Source organism: Scardinius erythrophthalmus, assembly GCF_964197995.2.
Source record: "Scardinius erythrophthalmus genome assembly, chromosome: 25".
Classification (NCBI taxonomy): Eukaryota; Metazoa; Chordata; class Actinopteri; order Cypriniformes; family Leuciscidae; genus Scardinius; species Scardinius erythrophthalmus.
Genome location: NC_138245.1, coordinates 25,820,225 through 25,835,106, shown reverse-complemented (window position 1 = coordinate 25,835,106; position 14,882 = coordinate 25,820,225). Strand labels below are relative to the sequence as shown.

Genomic DNA, 14,882 nt, shown 5'->3' with positions numbered 1-14,882 from the left:
CACTATAGTGCGTAATTGTAATAAAAAAAAAATTGTTTTTTAATTAAATTAAATTTTAAAAAGTAAAAAAAATAATACTTTTTTTTTTAAATTTCTAAAAAAATAAATGAATAAAATAAAAAAATAGAATAAAATAAATTAAAAATGCTCAAAAAAAGAGTTATAAGATTAAGAGAATATTTTCAAAATAATATCTGACATACATAATTTATATTACATTTTATATTATTTTTATATTATATATGGGGTCAAAAGTGAAAAAGTAAACATATAATGTTACAAAAAAAATCTATTTCAAATAAATGCTCTTCTATTGAACTTTCTATTCAACAAAAAACGGTTCAGCACAACCGTTTTCAACATTGATAATAACAAATGTATCTTGAGCATCAAATCAGCATATTAGAATGATTTCTGAAGGATCATGTGACACTAAAGTCTGGAGTAATGATGCTGAAAATTCTATTTTAAACTGTAATATTATTTCTCATATGACTTTTTCTTTTACTGTATTATTTCACCGCATTACAGTTCCATATCACTTTGCGTAGTTAACTATAATAACGGAAAATAGGATACAAAACAGGAAAAAACATGTGAAACAAGCCTGAGAAACTGGGCACCTTCGGCAAATATGATGATGTGACATCCAACCACTAAAGTTTTAAGGTGAAAGTGTATATATAAAACTTTATACCGACCTCACATTTAAAAACAAACACACCCCTGATTCTACTGAAGGTTCACTGGCTGCAATAGTCTAAACAGCTCTTATTTCTGCGTCCAAGACTCTTCACTAGCCTCATGTTTGTTAGCTACTCAGCTCCATTACTTTCCACTGCATTTCCCCTGATGTTTCTGAGAGATAATTCCTCTTCTTTCTCCACATCTGTCTCTTCCCTTTGCCATAATCCCCATATCACTCCAATTCCCATCCAAAAATGTAAATCACATTCCATTCAGCATAACACGGACTGCATCCGCATTTGGTTAGCTGCCTTGGCTTTGTCATTCAGTTTGAAAGGCCTGTCACAACTAAAGTGAGCTTTGAGACACAGTTCTGCGCTCCTTTCCTCCAAGTGCTGTTATCTTAGAATTCCCTGCTCGTTCCATCGTGAGACTGTAGATTGACGCATAGCATTAAAACATGTCTGTTAGCGCTGACCGGAGACTGGAGAGTAATTACAAAGATAATCAGTTTCGACAGGGCTCCATTCACTCACGGGCTCTCACATGTGCAGACTCCTATGCACACACACACACACAAAGTAGAAGTAGCGATCTACAAATGACTGCCTGATTAAAACACTAATTTTTCAAGAAGGGCGGACTGATTTGAGGAATTGCGGGGCTCAAGTATTCACTGAAAAGTTTAATTAAATAGTTTGTTTGGCTGATTAAATGGGTGCATCCTTTTCATTAAACCTAGATTTCTTCAGCTCTGTTTTGAGGGTCAAGAGGGTGTAAAGAGAAGAATAATGAACAAATTTATCTTAATCTCCCGCATACAGGCATCATTAAGCCAATGGGAAACAACAATTCCCCCTTCCTAATAAGAGGTCTATTCCAGGCGGTCTCTTTCAGTCGTTTTAATATATATATATATGCATGCATTTAGAATCAGCTTTAATCATAAGAATAACAAGCATTCATTTCCATGGCAATTTTCAGATGGGTTTGCAGGACGTCTCTCCTCTTGAAATCACATTTCACCTGCTTGAAGTGCAATGACATTTTCATAATGCCACCTTCTCATTTAAAACATTTAACTCCCGTGTTAAAATGCATCCTTCCTTTGTAACGTCTCCCGTGCTTGAGCTTTAGAGTTGACTCAAATGTTCACGCTTCAGGTGTGGAGGAAATCCAAGTTAAATGCCAACATGACTCACCTTTGTTTAACCTTTACTTCAACAGTATTGTAGTAATTAACCTGGAGGACAACTGAGCTAATCTTGCATTATCGCAGCGGCTGCTCTCGCAGATGTTGTCTCTTTATGAATCTTATAATTTTGTCTCTATCAGGATAATTAGCGAGTAAATGCACTGGTTACTTTAATGAAGAGAGCGACTTCTAAAAGATCTTTCAAGTTTGGCATTTAATGCTCTTTCACACAATGCAAACGCATTAACTATGTACTGAATCGCACTGTTAATAGAAAGATTTTGTAGATGATAGGTTTTAGTCTGGACCAAAAAAATAATTTTGCTATGTTTATGCAATTGTATGTCCAGATCATTTTGGAATTTTCATAATTACACTACCGTTCAAAAGTTTCAGGGTTGATTTTTTTATGTTTTTGAAAGAAGTTCTTGATCCAAAAAAGAACAGAAATATTGTGAAATATTTTCTGTTTTAATATATTTTAAAATGTAATTTATTCCTGTAATGCCAAGCCGGATTTTCAGTAGCAATTACTCAGTTTGATACAGTTACAGTTTTTAAATAATTGTTTTATTATCAATGTTGAAAACAGTTGTGCTGCTTAATATTTTTGAGGAAATCTTGATGCATTTTCTTTCAGGATTCTTTGATGAATAGCAAGTTCAGCAAAAAAAAAAAAAAAAAAAAAGAAAAAAAAAAGTTTGACTTATGATTTAATGCATCCTTGATGAGTATTAATTTCTTAAAAAAACAAACAAAAAAACGTCACTTTAGTTTAGGGTCCAATTCTTACTATACTTAGTTGCTTATTACTAGGATCTTGGCTGTTTAGTACTTATAAAGCACATAATAATGCCTTATTCTGCAAGACGATATTCTACATCCCTTAATCAAATACCCAATACCTTAACAACTACCTTACTAACTACTAATAAGCAGTAATTATGAGTTTATTGAGGCAAAAGTCGTAATTAGTAGTTAGTTAATAGTGAGAATGGGACCCTAATCTAAAGTGTGCCCAAAACCTCTTACTGGTCTTTTGAATAATAGTGTAAATTAAATAAATTAAATAATAAAAAATATATTTTTAAAACAATAAAAAAATTAAAATAAAAAATGAAATATTAATAAAAAATTACAATGAAATACAATTAAAATAAATAAATAATATTTTAAATATATTTTAAATAAATGTCTGCATTCCAACCCCCCACAAGAACATACTGCATGTGTAATAGAACCAGATAGTGAGTAGAGTAAATCCCTGCTGTCTCCAAATAGTGTGTTCACATTAGAAAACAGACACCCAAGAGTCAATGGCGTCAACTACATTAGGTTATTACTTTAGTGTCAAAGTTAATCCACATGTCACAGAGCGTGCAAGTTTTCTCTAATTCGGTGTGTGCGTTCATAAATATGTGCATCAATTTCCTGTTTCATCTTGTAAAAAGAGTCTCTGGGAAACCGTGGCATGAGTCATTACTGGCTGGATCAGGTAACAGGCTTGACGGCACACTGTAAGCAGTGCTCGATGACAAACTGACCTTCCCTGCTGTTGAGTCAATTACACTTCAATTAGGACACGGACCCTGCTGTGGACCCGAGCTCTGCAGCAGAAAGCATATGGCAGCTATGGCCAAACTAGCTCCAGCTCAGCTGGAAACGGTCGCAAAAACACTTATGAACCCAAGTGGAAATGAAAGAATCAATAAAATGTACTTTATATAGGGCTCAAATGCGAGCTGGATTGAACATCTGTTCTTGTAATTTCCTTGGTGGCTGGAGAAAGCTAGGACTCAAACAGGATGAGGTGTAGACCTTTAATTGGGAAAGTGTATGAAAAATGGAGTGATTTCAATTACAGATACATGCAAGGGCTTTGAGATTGGCTTTCAGGCTTCAATACAGTCCACTACATATAAAAAAAAATATTTCAAAGTTATTCTTCAAATGGCCTAGCCTGGGTTTTCCCATGCTGCCTTGTGCGCAGCACGATTTTATTCACGCTGCTAGGCAGCCTGGACACCATGGACCAGATTTTCCCCTCAAAAAGGGAACCAATCACAGAACGGGGAGGGAGCAGCAAGACGATGACGACGTCTATGCGACACACCGAAGCAGTTTGTTTATATCTGTGGATCCAACATGGCATCAGACGTGAAGTTACCTTTCGATGCTGCCTTAGATAGTGTTCTAAGTAGTTTAGAACGCAAGTTTATTTCGTCTTCTTTCTCGTCGAATTTCTGTCACTCTACATACGTCATCTGGTATAATTGAAATGATTGGCTATGAGCTACGTACAGGCGCATTTGATAGACATTCGTAGCGCCCAATAAACGGCTCTGGGCATTCGTAAACCACGCCTCAAATACGAGAAAATTTAAATGTGGTTCCCAGACCACGTCTCAATGAGAAAGAGGTCTGACGTTAGCCAGGCTACAATCGGCCAGTCACTTTAAAATAAACTGCAAATAATGTATGGTTTAATTAAAACTGTTCCGACTGATAGTCTGACACTGAGGTAAATGACAAACCATTTATAAAAAAAGAAAAAGAAAAGAAAAGAACACAAGACAAAACAACAACAACAAAACATTCTACTCGTTTCTACTAAAGAAAACATGCTAGGACTTGTCAGTCTTCTAACATAATTTATCTATAATAAATTATAATGTATTATTATTATTTTAAGTGTAATTTAATATTTAGTAATGCAATATTTTGAACCAATAATAATAAAAAAATAAAATAATTTATAATTATATTATTATTATTATTATTATGTTATTACTATTATTAGTAGTATTATTATCATCATTGTTATTGTCGTCATCGTTGCTGAAGAACACATGCCAGGATTTGTGTCTTTATTCATCTCAGTGAAAATAATATAAGTCAAGTCAAGTCAAGTCAAGTTTATTTATATAGCGCTTTTCACAATACAGATTGTAAAAAGCAGCTTCACAGTACTAAATTAAAATAATACATCAATGTTTGTTTCTAGTGGAAAACGTCCACGTTTGGTAATGCTGATCAATAGTATTGTTGATTGATTAATTAAATTAAATATCCCCAAATATCCCCAACTGAGCATGCCAAAGGCAACAGTGGCAAGGAACCGAAAAAACTCCATCAGGTGACCTAATGGAGAAAAAAAAAACCTTGGGAGAACCCGGGCTCAGTCGGGGGCCAGTTCTCCTCTGGCGTTTATGAACTAGAGACCGGATTTAACTGTAAGATTAAAAGTATTATATGAATGCCTGGCTGAAGAGATGCGTCTTTAATCTAGTTTTAAACTGGGAGAGCGAGTCTGAGCAACGAACAGTATCAGGAAGGCTATTCCAGAGTTTTGGAGCTAAATGTGAAAATGCTCTCCCTCCTTTGGTGGACCTAGATATCCTAGGTATGACCAAAAGCCTTGAATTTAGTTATCTTAAAGAGCGCAATGGATTATAGGGCGATAGAAGATCCGTTAAATAGACTGGAGCTAAGCCGTTTAGGGCTTTATAAGTCAGTAGCAATACTTTGTAATAATTAATACGGAACTTTATAGGTAACCAATGTAGTGATGATAAAATTGGTGTTATATGATCATATTTTCTTGATCTAGTAAGAACTCTAGCGGCGGCATTTTGGACTAACTGTAGCTTGTTTATTAAGGATGCAGGACAACCAGCTAATAAAGCATTACAGTAATCTAGTCTCGAGGTCATGAATGCATGAACTAACTTTTCTGCATCAGAAACTGATAGCATGTTACGTAGCTTAGCAATGTTTCTAAGGTGGAAAAAAGCTGTTCTTGTAACATATGAAATATGATTTTCAAAAGACAGGTTGCAGTCTAGTATAACACCCAGGTCTTTTACTGTAGAGGATAAAGTAACAGGACATCCTACTATGTTAAAGTTGTATTGTGAGAGGTTTTGTGGGCGTTTTTTTGAACCGATGATTAGTACCTCTGTCTTGTCTGGATTTAATAAAAGAAAATTGCACGTCATCCAATCTTTTATATCTTTAACACACTCTGTCAATTTGGATAATTTAGCGTTTTCATCTGGCCGTGATGAAATATAGATTTAAGTGTCTTCAGCATAACAATGGAAACTAATTCCATGTTTCCTTATAATATTTCCAAGTGGCAGCATATATATTGAGAATAACAGAGGGCCTAACACAGATCTCTGCGTATATAAAAATACTATTATTATTATTATTGCTTTATTAACACTAACTTTACAGTTTATGTAGTAATGTAATATTGTGCAATATTAATAATAATAAAATAAAAATAATTAGTAATAAAATAAAAAATAAAATAATGTACCTGACTGCTTTAAGACCAAACAAGTGATTAAACCACCAACATGAAAATATGAGCAACACAATCATGTATCAGATATAGTTTCAGTAGAGATATCATTTATGATGCTGCGAGTCACATGGTAACATTCACTGGAGAAAACAGAGGAAAAATTGCATTGCCTGAGGCAAGAAAATATTGCTTTAATATTAAAAAATGATGTAAAATACAATTTTGTGCCCAGTAAGGAAGATTTATAGCAGGTAAATTTACCATTGGCCAGTGCAGCAAAAATCTAATATTGAACCTTGTTCAAGTGCATCAGAAACTATGCCTTCTTCTTCTCCTTTAGCTGAGATGAAACTGAGCAAACTGCCATATTGAGGACCTCTCAGTGACAGCATCAATCATTCAATAAAACAACATTGGACAAACAGCAAAGACTTACTGCTGCAGAACTGAAGAGACAGATCAAGAGAGAGAGAGAGTCTATTAGTCTTTGAGCTAATTTTCCACACAGATTGAAATACAGTTTTCATGTGTGCCACACTAATGAGAGATTCTGCATAAAAAACAGACCGAAAAGTGGGTTTCAAAGTGATTCACTTAAAGCAAACTCAACATGTTTTTGAGTTGTCTTTGATTGTCTTTTCTTTCATCTTCATAGTCCCATTGTGATTCTTAGCCGCGAGGCTGCAAACTGGGCTCAGGATCTTTGAGAGCTGGAGTCACTGTCTCAACTCTCATTTGAAACAACAGAGAGAAACTCTCAGACAAATGTCGACACTTTAACCTTGTTTTTATAAAGCTTTCTTCTTTTATCTGTGAACGCTGCGGGTTTATGAAAGATTAGACAGTGCGTTACTGATAGATTTGGAAGCGGTCCTTCTGATCGTAGTGACAGGTACAGGAATACAAGGATGTATCTACATGCTCAGGAATAAATTGAATTGAAATGAAATAAAATAAAAATAGTTACAGGCCTACCAGAATATTAACAGCTTGTGTGATGTCAGATTAATCCCATTGACATACATCGGGTTGTCTGAAGTCACTAAGTTGCTTCTAAAAATCATCGGTGTGTGCCGCTGTGGACACGCTATCTCTGCCAAACTTCAGATGCTTTACACACTTTGAAGGGCCGGACACGACCAGCTGCTGTCAGTCCTTTGATGTCTTTTTAGCATCACTAGGATTATCTCTGAAGTTCTCAGACTCTAGCACAACTTCACTAGTTTCACAAAGCCCTGGACCTCTCCATCGGAAGTTCCACAGGTTTGAGATCAAACAGCTGAATACTGGTGTCTGGTTAGTAAAATTCAATTAGAATGATAAAAAAAGACAACTGTATAATAGGACAGCGTAAACTTGTAAATGTGGATGTTCCATTCTAGATGTGAACATCAATCTTACGGCTGAGAAATGCATCTCAAAAAAATATTGTGCAAAAAATGTACCTTGAGGGGTACAACCACTTGTCACTGGTGTACCCTGAAAGGTACCCCTCTGTATACCTTATCTACCCCTAAAAGGTGCATATGGGACCTGCTCGGCATGAGAAGTGAGCAATGTGAAGCAACAAAATTGTTTCCGTTATAATCAAGAAAACTGTCTATTCTGTAAGCAGCAAAACATATATTTACTGCATGCAAACTTGGTGAGTGAAAAAATGGGTGTTTAAAAAAAAAAACACCTTAAGGTGCTATGCAGCTTAAAGGTACACTTTCTACACATTATGGTGTAATAAAAAAAAGAAAAAAGAAACACATTACTTTCACAGCTTCCAAAAATTAATTATCTAATTATGGTGTATTAAAGAGTCACGTCCCTGCGTCTACGCGTTTCAATAAATCTTCTATAAAGAATTTTTATTTTGAAAATTCCACTAAAAGTGGATACATCTACCAGTGCATCTTACACTGTAAAAAAAATGTATAGAATCACATTATGTGTCATTTAACTGTAAAATACTGTCAAATTCATGTTTTTTGCGAGTATAAACTATTAATTAACATAATTTACAGTGAAAAGTAAACAGTAAAAGAACATTCAAAGAGGGAAAATTTAACTGATTTAACAGTTCAAGTAGTTTGGTATATTAACCTTATCTTAATGAAATATATTGTTATAAGCTATAAAACATATAGGCACCATTATGTCATTCTGTAATACATGAAACATAGTTACCATATTTTTTATGGTGAATTTAAGGCAACCATTTTTTTTGCAGAGGAATCAACTGAAGCAAATGGAAATGTTGACCACACTGCACTGCTTTAGATGTGTCTGTCTACTGTAAATCATTCTCACTCACCAACAATATATTTTTGCACAGCAGACGCTGAGACTTTCTCATACGATGCCTGATACCAGGAACCTTCATGTGTGCAGTAAATCAAATCAGTGATCAAATAAACCAAGAGACTGGAGAAGCACAAACTACCATAATGCTTGACCATGGGCTTCAGTTCCCTGACTGCACTTTGTATAACTTGTCTTTAAAGCAAACACAGGTTTATTTTTCTCACATGAAGCTTGTACCTGTAATGAAAGTGGTAGCACATTCAATTCTTTTATGAAGGTTCCTTGAGAATCAAAACCACAACCATTGCTAGCAAACGCTACAAGAACATAACCTTTTTCATTGCTACTTTCTGTAATGAGGAATAAAATCATGTCCAGAAAGCTTGCGACTATCACCTCTTTTCTTCAAAATGGTAATTTAAGGTGCTTTCACACTAGTACATTTGGTGCGCACATGGGTTTGACTGAAGTCAAGAGTTCGTTAATGCTCCGAACTCTGGTGCGCACCCGTGAACCAAACCGTTCATGTAAACTGCCATATGGTTCACTGCTGATATGATCGCAATCGTACTAAATCGTGAAAGTGAACCACTATTGATGATGTATGATTCGAAAATTTTTGAGCTTGTATGTGTTCTCACTCCCTTTCCTGACAAGCGTGACTCACACACTACAAGCAAAATGTCATTTGACAGACTCCAGCGTTCTTTAGAGAATTTGTAGTACATTTGCGGCAGAGAGACGAAAGTGCCATTATGTGCTCACGCTTTGGAAACTACAATAACAAAAGTGTATAAAATAATTTGAACAGAGAACAGAGGGGGAAGGGGAGGGGGGAGCAATTGAACGCTGGTACGGACCAATAAATCGAATCAATAAATCGAACCAAGAGTGAAAGCACACTTATAGTTTGGTTCTCCTGGATCTTTTTGGTTCAGACCAACAAAAAAAGGGTGTGTTCACACTCGGCATGTTTGGTTTGATTAAAACAAACCCTGGTGCGATTGCTCTGTTAGTGTAGTTCATTTGAATAAGTGTGAACGCTGCCAACCGAACCCTGGTGCACACCAAACAAGAGGACCGAGACCGCTGAAAAGATCTGCTCGGTCTGCTTCCAAATTAACTTTGGTCATGGACAAAGGATATGTAAACAATCAAAAACAGGAAGATGAGACCCTAAAAAGGACAGAATGCTCAAGCATACCTGTCTTTTCTCTACATAGTTGTGATGTTACCCATCATAGTTTGATACAGGCATCAGAACCACGTCTCCTCGCAGCAGATCTTCGTTTGTGTGTGTGACGGAGGGATTCCTGCAGCTGTTTTGAGTCCTTCACACATCTTATAAGCTCTTTATGAGTTCCCAGCTGGTCAAAATACCATAATATGCAGGCTATGCATATACAGCGGGCAAGTTTGGCCAGCACACAGCATTGTTTTGGATGTTCGGCAAGTTCTGTCTCAAAATCAGGTTGTGAACGTATCACTATGCCTTTAGGTTCAGTATCTTTAGGTTCAGTGGTAAAAATCTAAACGCTAAGCGGACCAGGACTAAATGTTTTTTTTTTTGGTCCGGATCAAATGAACCAAGCGAACCGAACTATTGTACAAGTGTGAACACACCCTAATACATTTAGTCCTTGTTCGCTTAGCATTCACATTGTCATTTTTAAGACCAAACTGAAAGATACAAAAAAATAACACAGTGCTGTGTGCTGGGCTAAATGTGCTCATTATATGTGTGTATGTATGATGGCATTTTGACCAGCTGAGAACTCGTAAAGAGTTTATAAAATGTGTAAAGGAGTCAAACAGCGGCAGGAATTCCTCCATCATAAACACAAAAAAAAGATCTGCTGCAAGGATACGGCATTTCTGACGCCTGTGCCGAACCGTAATGGGCAACATAACTCCTATGTTGTGCTTCAGTATTCTGTCTTTTTTAGCATCTGGTGACGTTCACGTTCTGTTTTTGGTTCGTTTAGATCAGGGATGGGAAACTTCGGTCCTGGAGGGCCACTGTCCTACAGAGTTTAGCTCCAACCCTGAAAAAATCACCTGCATGTAACTTTCTAGTAGAAAGACCTAGACCTTGATTAGCTTGTTCAGGTGTGTTTGATTAGGGTTGGAGCTAAACTCTGTGGACATTGGCCCTCCAGGACCGTAGTTGCCCATCCCTGGTTTAGATGTCTTTGGTCCATGTTGCGTTCATATTTCTGCTGAACCACTCGAGATTTCATTTGGGAGAAGACCAAGACCCACCATTTCAACGGTCTCGGTCCTCTTGTTTGGTGTGCAGGGTTTGTTTTAATCGAACCAAACCTGCCAAGTGTGAACACACATTTAGAGTCTTTATCCATAAATTACTTTTTTTTAATCTGCGGACTGACTTTGATAGTCTAAGTGCCTTTTGTTGAAAAGTTGTGATCCACAGAATCAGTCAAGCCTGTTGTCGAATAAATGCAATTTTCAGCCATTAATATGACTGCGTACAAAGCTGCTAAAGCTAGAAGACCACCATAATTTGCTCTGCAAAATACAAACAGGTTTACTATACCACATTTTGTGATTTTAGAGCTGTAATTCTGATGTTTTGGTAATGTTCCACATTCAGGGTCTGTAAACCCATACAGAAGGCTTGTATTTGTGTTTGTGTGGTGAAGGGTATAATCTTAGTTGCATGGGTCAAATATTTGGCAGGCGCAGTTTACAGAGGTCTGTGCCTGTTTGGATTATTTATAGAGCATGTCTAGCTGCACCACAATGACCACTTGGCCTCTGCTTAGTGAGATGCTGAGGACGACCCAACAGCATTAATTATTCAATCATGGGCTTTTTATAATTAAACTGGAGAAGCAGTCTCCTTTGAGTTTGGGGAGTTTTATGTCAAATCTATGTGTGTATGAGCGTATGCTTTGGTTTACACTGGATCCCCTGCAGGCTGAGCGTCGTAATGAGGTTAATTAGCAGATTTAAAGATATGATACAGACAGACACGCGTGTGAATAGCAATGAGTGCTCCGGCACTCCATGTTTGGATTGATTTCCGTGGAGAGGAAACAACACACAGTCGTGCTCGCTCTCACAAACATGCGTGCACAGACACTTTAGTCTCTCTCATACACTCATTTCAAATAGGAATTTACAAAACTTCATCTGACTCTACTTCCCAGATTAAATCAATGCTTTTCCCAGAGGAGAAATGATGTTTGGAAAAGTCTCTGAAATATAACCTTAATTATAATTACATCCCTTAATTATTGAATGGAACAACCCAAGCGAGGAGCCAGAGGTGTTCACACCATGACAACACATTCGACATTTAATCCAACAGCACAATTGAAATCATTTCTGGACAAAAACAGCATAAATGCTTCCTCTGAGAACAAAAATAAACTCCAATTAGATTCAAATGCACTTTTAAGCTTTCAAAAGACCAGTGCACATATACTGTGCCTGCCCCATTTAAAAAAAAAATGCAATTAGCATAATATCCCCAGAAAAACTTTGATTACTAAGTGCCCCCAACTACTGTACCCATTCATATAAATTATGAAAACAATAGCATTAATTATGAATCATGCAGTGGGCTTTAACTCTCACAACACTCACAACACACTCCAGTCCACAGCACATTCATTCAATCTTCTGTCACTAATGTGCACTTGTAACACAGGAATCGCATGTTCATGTCACAAATGCACACTGCACTGTTCTCTCACAATGGATCCGAACAAAGCAACGATGGGCCCATTCCAAATTCATGACCCTCTGAGCCATAAAATGGACGCACAAATATTTTATGGCTGTATATGGACACACACACATATGCACATCCATCACAACATAGATCTGTCAAACTGACAGCAAGATTCCAGCCGGTGTGAAAAGAAAAGGAAGTGACAAAGAAAGAATGGAGCACAAAGGGAGACATGAAAAAAAGAAGGACATAGGACAAAAATGAAACAAAATTTAACAAAATGTTAAATGTTGAGGAGTTGAAAGGGTGATAGGAGGAAAGTCAGACAGATAAAACAACAGACGGACAGACAGATAGATAGATAGATACTAGATAGACAGTTAAACATTATAGACAGACGGATAGGTGGACAGACAGATGGATAGATAGACAGATAGTTGGAAAGAGAGGGGGAATATTAAGAGATAAGAAATTAGTTTGAGAGAGGTGAAACTGAAAATTAGAGCCATTAGCAGCCCATCTGTGAAGACCAGATGACAGAAGACAGGTAAGCCTTTGCCTGCCTCAACCTTAGTGGAAAATTCAATTAAAAGTGGGGCAGGAAAAGACAGCAGCCATATGTCTCATGCTCAGATGAGTTCTCTTTACAATTCAGGATGAAGTCAGCCTGATGACACACCAAATATTGTAACCAAAACACCTGCTTTTAACTTTTGTTTAACACTTAAATAACTCGAAGAGACATGGGCGGATTGCCATCAAGGTCAAATTGCCCACGTAGATTCACATAAATGTCTTCAGACATGAAGAGAAACGTCTGTTTATCTCTGCCCGCTGTTTTTGTCACTTTCTTCTTTGTTCTCAAAGGAGGGAGGCTTTATCGGCTCACTAAATTAGTCTATTGACTGCCTGACGAGCTTGATAGAAACTTCTATTGACTGCCTAAAACAACCTGTGACTGGAATAGTTCATGATCATATAAAAAGCATAAAGGAGATCTTGGAGACAAAGGAGAATTTCTCCTAGACAGCACTGAGAGCAAATGGGACTTTCATAATCTGATCCAACATGAACTAACAATGAACAGTTGTATTTTTATTACCAAAGATGAATAAAAACTGAAACAAATTCATTGCTTATTAGTTGATGTTAGTTAATGAACTTACTAATGTTAACTAATGGGACCTTGTTGTAAAGTGATACTAAAATAATGACTGTTTTCCAACAACATTCAATGAACAATATTCCATCTGCCATAGGTCACTCAAACAGATAGTCCCGCCCCCAAACATACGCCATTGGTTGACTCAATGTTGTGGTATCGGGCTACTCTAGACAAAAGCACCACAGAATCACAGTGTTTACAAGAAAGCAACCTACATATGCCTACTCTTTACATTAATCTGGAACAAGAAACATTTTGTTATACAAATACAATAATTTTTATATTTAAAGAAAATTAGGAAAATTACATGCATCACCTTTTAATTTACTTAATCTCACATGTCTCCTCTAGAATTTCAGAAGAGATCTCAACAATGTTCTCAGATTTGCCAATATATTAGTCTCTGCAATCAAATGTCAGAGATCTCAATATGAACTCAAACATTTTTCATCAAAAGCAACTTATTAGAGTTGCATGACAATACTTTTCTCATTTGTGGTGGTTTTCATTTTTCCTAAAGCATCCTAAAACAAGTTGATACCTGAACCGTGATAACCATAACTGAAGCTAGCAGTAAACTGAGCAGTAAAATTATAAATATACAGTAAAACAAAGTCTCACTGAAAAGATTGTAGATTATCATCAATCAAATTGTCAGACATCTAAATACGCACAGGGTCTTTTACTTCTCAGACACACACAGAGCCTTACCTGTCCTCCAGCGTCCTGTGAGTTCTCCAGCCGGTGAGATGATGTGAGCAGCAGAATAGAAGTGATAAAGGAGGAGGACAGGGAGGTGAAGGAGGAAGATGACAGAGAGGAGGATGGAGAAAAAGTGTCAAATAATGAGGAGGAGAAAAGAGAGAGCGAGAGAATGACTGATTAATGTGCGTGAAAGACAGATAGAGAATATTATCCCAGTGGGAAGCCCTTGCTGAGGATAAAGTGGCAGAGAGGAGAGAGACAGAGAGGTGGGATTGTGTGTGGTGTGCGGACACCGGCAGCACTAGCTATCTCTCTCTCTCTCTCATTCGCCCGCTCACTCTCTCTCTCCGTCACTCTTCCAACACTCAACTCCCCCGCCTCCCCTTCCTCTATCTCATTGTCAAATAATGGATTGCCATTCAAAGCAAATCAGACCGGACTCTAAAGAGTTTAACCTGGTGATAATCTCATACATTTAATCAGATCACAAACATTTCCTGTTAGAATTTGTACAGAAAGCATTCTAATCTCCTTTGCTTTAATAATCAAAATGTTGAGATTTCATGCATCGTTAGTGGTGCTTTCTAAGTCAAGATTTACTATTGCTCATAGTTTGGGATTCAGGGGGTTTAATCATAAGGATTACTCATCCTGAAATGTTTATGCCGTAAAAATGAATGATCGTGTGGCTATCGTACTTATGATTTTTGCTAAAGCTAAAAAATTGCACTGGAGGATCCTCTAGAGACCACAGTTTCAGAGACTTTCTAACCTCCTAACAACCCATAGCTAATTTCGAAACCTCTAAAAATGTCAATGGTTCACA

General features: G+C 36.9%; 1 protein-coding gene across 1 annotated transcript in view; it reads right to left on the bottom strand.

Moving 5' to 3' along the window:
• The window catches only part of thsd7bb (thrombospondin, type I, domain containing 7Bb), a 56,499-nt gene extending 42,143 nt beyond the window's left edge, over positions 1–14,356 (bottom strand). The window contains exon 1 of the mRNA XM_081357218.1: positions 14,063–14,356. The gene's annotated coding sequence lies outside the window, so the exon portion shown is untranslated. The remainder of the gene's footprint in view (positions 1–14,062) is intronic.
• Between the last annotated feature and the right edge of the window lie 526 nt (positions 14,357–14,882).